Source organism: Uloborus diversus, chromosome 7, assembly GCF_026930045.1.
Source record: "Uloborus diversus isolate 005 chromosome 7, Udiv.v.3.1, whole genome shotgun sequence".
NCBI lineage: Eukaryota > Metazoa > Arthropoda > Arachnida > Araneae > Uloboridae > Uloborus > Uloborus diversus.
The window spans coordinates 170,470,088-170,476,087 of record NC_072737.1 but is presented as its reverse complement, the minus strand read 5'-3'; positions in this window follow the sequence as shown (position 1 = coordinate 170,476,087).

The following is a 6,000-nucleotide window of genomic DNA, read 5'->3' as shown; positions in this document are numbered from 1 at the left end:
TTTTTCTCTTATGTTTAAAAGATGTTTTTCACCATCTATATCAATTTTATTTATACATGTGTGTATGTCTTTTTAAATTTTTAATGAAATTATGACTGTATATATTTACATTTTCAAGTAGCCGAGTTGTACTCCTTGAATGACATATTCACTGTCAGGAAAGGATTAAAAACTAGAATGTTGAATTCCTGCAATTTTTTAAATCCTTTCTTGCAGCGAATATTCGTAAAAATCGTACAAAATGTTTGGAATGACAAATTGGCTCAGTAAGGGAATGAAACATTTAATAATTCTTAGTAATATTCCATGTTCAAATGAGCCAATTTATTAATAAAAACCAGTTTTTTAATTTTTTCGTTCAATCCTCAAACGGTGTGTATGTGTGTGCTTTTTATTTATGTATTTTTTAAAAAGTAGCGAAGTAGCGACTACTTTTCAAAAGTAGTTTGTAGTTGCAACATTTTTAAAAATATAGTTGTAGTTAACTGCATTTGTAACAAAGTAGTTGTAGTTGTAGTTTGCTACAAAAAAAAAAAAAAAAAAAACACTTTTTCCAACCATTGGTCCAAAGCTCTATTTGAACCAAAAATGTCGGATGTGTTAGCCTGTCCTCTAGAGTGATTCCACCGAGAATGAAAGCGACTCTCTCTATCTCGCTTTATCTCTTCTCCGGTAAATAACATTTTTCTTCGAAACACAAACCGGACGATTTTATCTTGTCACTGTTTGTTTGTGCGGATAGCAAACTGAGCGTCAAATTTGAAAATAAATGGACCGTCATTTGTTGTCCGTGTGTTTGCTGCCATATTTGTTGATGTGAAAACTAAAAATATGTCATCGAAACAATCAAAACGATGTAGTGACTTATGAAAATCAATTTTGAATGAATCGTGAGACTATTACCTGAGCTAATTTTAGTATTTGTGTAGCGGTGAACGTGATAATAATTGCTACTCATTTGCTAATTATGTACTCAAATTATTCTGTTATACTTGCAGTTGATTTTCATTGTACTTGGAAGCGAAAATAAGTATGCGATTATTTTTCAGCACTGAAAGTTTAAGTGATGAAAATGTTTTTCAACGTTCGTATTGCGGCTTTTTATGTGTGTTTTCGAATCATTCCAACCCTACTGGACCGATTTGAAAAAAAAAATTTTTTGTTTGGAAGGGTATTTTTCCCAAATGGTCCCATTGTAATTTGGTCTGGATCTGATAAGGGGTCCCGGAGAAATCCAAGAAACTTTAAATTTCATACGTCATGGTCACGTGGTGTTGCTGTGATCGGTGTATTTTCACACCTAAAAGGTTTTGGTTTCTCTTGAACGATATTTAATTCTCGCGGCACATTGATGAATAATTTTCTCAACGCAGCGCCGTATGGTATTTTTTTATTATAGGTGTTTCTAATGTATTTATTACTGTATAGCAAAGCAGTAAATTAAATATATTTTGCTACTTTAATAGTTGAATCAATTACCTTAATATTTTATTTACTAATAAATAACTTTATTTAGGCACTAAAATATAAAGTACTTTATTTAATATTCCAATTTTTAAATATAATTAATGTTCAATTGAGGGGAAATTGAATACAGAACATCCCTTCCCCACGATTTAATTTATATTCTTTAATAATATACATTATAACTGTGAATGATTTCTGAAGTTTGACCAATATTCTGGATTTACTATTTCACGATGCCGCCAATTCAATTTGAAATTAGGGTAATATTAATTAGCAGGCTTCAAAAAAAGGAGGAGGTTCTGAACTCGTCACGGATTTGTTTTTTCTTTGTACAATGTTCCATAAATACTCGAAGACACCTGTACCCAGGGGCGTACACAGGGAGGGAGGAGGGACACCCGTTGGCCCGGGCCCAAGCCTGGAGGGGGCCCAATATTTTTGTAACTAACGGTGAAATATAGGGGTAAATAGTATGGAGAGGGGCCTGAAAAAGTCATTTGTGATGGGCTCCAAAATTTCTGTGCACGCCCCCGCCTGTACCGATAAGGAAAAGTCTTTTTTTTGTTTGAAACAGCATAGTTCCTCGGCGGTCTAATGTTAATCAAGTTTAAGTTTGATGAAATTGAAGGAACTCTTCAAATATCATACTCACATTTAAATCGATTTGTACTTTATTAACTTTATATTGTCTCACTTAGTGAACCGGTTTTTATGCTTTTTTTTTTTTTTTGTTTAGTGGTGGTTTTGTTTAGGGGTGGTCTAACTTAGGCTCCAAATCTTTGATTTACCCTATTTGTTTAGGCAAAAGTTAAGGGTAAAACAATAAATTTCATGCAGTTTCCTTCACAAACGATTAAATATAAAACCCTTTGATAAACAAAGGCCATAAAACAAAGGTTTATACTTTCTTTACCTGTAGTTAAAGAAAGTACTAAAAATATATATTATTAAGAGTAATGATAATGAAAATTTTGAATTAAGGATTCTCTGAAGCAAGCATAAAATTCATTCTAGTGGAATTTTTAATCTTCATCTATAGTGGGGCCATGTGAAGAAACATGCGACTTTTATCACGAGTTACATGACACGTATTGCGAAACATAAATTACAATTTACAATGTTACAATTCTAAAATTTACAATTTTACAAATTTAAACTTAAAGCGATTTTTTTTTTTTTTTTTTTTAGTGACTCGTGCATTTGCTTTCGGATAGCAAACTTTGATAAAGTTGAACAAATGATGAGTACAATTTTTTTTGTACATAGTTACGCATTTGAAAAAGCCTTTCTTCACAGTCATCGGAAGTCTCCGAGACGCTCGCCGTGTTATTTACACCACTAAAAAGCAAAAAATAAATTACTTTTAAATTAAAAAAAAAAACCGCCTTCAAAAAATACCCAGGAACTAAAAAGTAAAAAATAACTGATTACAGTTACATTCTATTTCCTACCCAAACATAGAAATGAAATTTATTTTACAATTCCAGTAAAAAATCAACTAAACTAAACACCGAATTATAAAATAAACACTGATTTAAATTACTATACGATGAATTATTTTAAATACCTAACTAATTATATACCATCTCTTAATTTTTAATAACCTTTCGAAGTCGGGGCCTCCTATAAACTGCTACCTAACGTAACTGAGTAGGTTTAGTTTTAAAGACTAATTTTGCGTATATTCAGGGTTTAATTCAGGATTCGGTGGGTTGCCGTGACCAGTTTCTTGCCAAAGCCAGCGCGACTCAGCTTAACTAATAGCGAACTTTTCTTACCTGCTGTGATGTGCTTGAGAAAAAAAAGGGGGGGGGGGGCCTTTATACTATGGACGTAGGTCCGGCACTCATGGGCTCTTGGGCTATTTATTACACATTCTGAAGAATGACCCGTATCAGCACTGAAGAAAGGTTACTTATAACTCCGAAACAAATGCCATTTTCATTGAAATTTGTGTTTCACCATTCAAGGGGGTATCCAGCTCAGCATGGAAGGGGGGGGAGGCCCAGGGGAGGTTACTGTGACCTTCCGAAAATTTCCTTATTCACCAAAAGTTGGAGTTCTCTTCGGCAAAACTCATTATTCAGCCACAATTTGAATTTCCATTCGGCAAAATTATCAGCATTCGACGCAATTTCTTGTTCTATTCGGCAAATTGCGAGTTTCCGCCTTCTCAAAAATTTAAGTTCGGGCCCCCCTAGGCAGACTCATCATTCAGGGAATTAGGGGACTGGTCTATTGCCCCCACCCTTCCCTCCAAGATTTTGGAAGCTTGTCTTCCAAATGTTAGCCATAAATGAAGTTTCTAATTCATTCCAACTATTATAAACCGAAACTGTACTTTTACGCGGACTGAATTTATACAGTTTGAAAATATTTTTTCTATTTATTTGGAGCACTTTTATGTTTCTCCCATTGTCGAAATACTGAATAATAAAATCTGCATCAAGAACTACTGGTTTTAAAAGAAAATCGATGTACGTGATGCTTTCCGAAGTTTTGATCGAAAAAAAATCGATTGCCTTACTTGTGCCGTAAGTAATTTTCTCATTACTCATATAAAAACACGTTTCCATCAGCTTATACTTTCTACAGGGAAATTTTAATGTTCTGACGCTTTTTCTCGAACTTAAATAAATATTAGTATGTTCTTTAACGAACTATCTCTTATACTCATCCAAGCATTGCGTTTTTCCACGTACGAAAACGATTCCAGTATTTACTTTTTTTCCCTCATTAACTTTTAAGCTACCTAATGCTTCCTAATGTTGTTCTATGTGTGTTTCAACCTTTCTACATTTAGAGATAAAAATATCAATGCCCCTTCTTTTTTCCGTAAAAATTATTGTTATTCTAATTTTACCACCATAACTATTTTTTTTTAGAAACTAGCGTACTCTACTCCCTACTCGCTAACACTCACCACAAGGACGTAGTCAAGCGAGGGGGAAGGGGGGTCCATGGGGTCCGCATCTCCCCCCCCCCCTTCCCGAAAGACCACTGTCTGCTTTTTCTCAGTTGTTGCACCTCACGTCAACAAAAAATTTTCCAAAAGAAATTTTTTTTATGAAACCCGGTATTTTCGTCTTAAATATTTCCATTAATCGGCAATTTTCCTGCGTTCGAGTCAATTCAGAATACGAAAACCTCGTGCAATAACTGCAGGTTCCCAGTTGCTGCCTGTCTTTTGCTGTGTCGCGTACTCCGTCCGAAAACGACGAATTTCCGTTTCTTCTTTCAACTAAGCTGGGTTGTGACAATAATATTAAAAGTAAGAACGCTTGATGAACACACACAGGGTAATATTTTATCAATAATAAATCTTCGTTTATGAAATTCGGCCCCTTTCCCTTGGTCCACCAGATTGCCATCGGCAAAGGAATTGAAAAACATTCATTGTCACTTTCGCCATACCCCAGTCTCATTGGCGTGGTTTTTTTTTTTTTTCTTTTTTGACTCTTTTCCCGTTTGGACTTGATTTCCTAGACACATGCTGCACGAAGGACAGTCAGAGTGAGGTGCAACCCTGGTGAATCAGTAGTTGAATTTTCTATTATTTTCTGTTTTAACAGTTTTTTTCTACCACACACTTATTGGAAACATATCTTGAACAAAATTGTAATCAGAAGAAAATTAAGCTTACACAAACTAGGTAAGTTGCAGTGTTTCCTTTTAAAGTTTTCTTAAAAATACTAGCAATTTTATATGTTTTCCCATTTAAAAACTAAGTTCAGACAGCAACGAGAAAGAAATTCTACACATGTGTTTGAGGATGAGAAAAAATAAACATTAATTATTAATTAATTAATTTTTGCTCTTTATATTTTTGGGATGATTCATTTCAGATTCATTTTATATTTTGATTAATAATCATTTTTAAACTTTTAGTTTATTTTTAACAATAATAGATTTACTTATATCCCCGGAAGCTTACAACTTTTGAACTGCAATTCCCCCCCCCCTTTTTTTTGAACATTTGTGTCTTTTTTAGCTCAAGATAACATTGAGAAACAAACTAGATATTTTACGAATGTTTTTCCACCCAATATTTGAACATGACCATGAAATATATTAAATGCCCAAAAAGAATTTGTGCTGGAAGGTAAAATACGTGAATAAATAAAATTTGAACTTGATGCAGCGAAATTACTTTTCGCTGTATCAAAATTTCATAAAGCGAAGAATGAAATTGAAAATTACTTGAATATTTTACTGTGATCAGTTTATGAAATTGCAAGTTCCGCCATATTAACACATGTAATTTAAAAGTAATTATTTGAAATTCGTACTTTTAAATCTTACTGAATTGTGAGTTTATGGTCCCAAGAGAAGAGTGGTTAGTCATTTTTAACTGAAGAAAAAATCTTTTTTCGATGTTGTTCCGTTTTTCAAGTAAAGCATATTTGTATTTGCTTCATTGGAATAAATTTTCTGGCTGTTATTTACCGCCTTTGTACTGAGGAATTATTTATTACATATTTGTGCATCCATCATTAGTAAATTGCGAAGGTAGCATTAAACGTAACAAAAAAC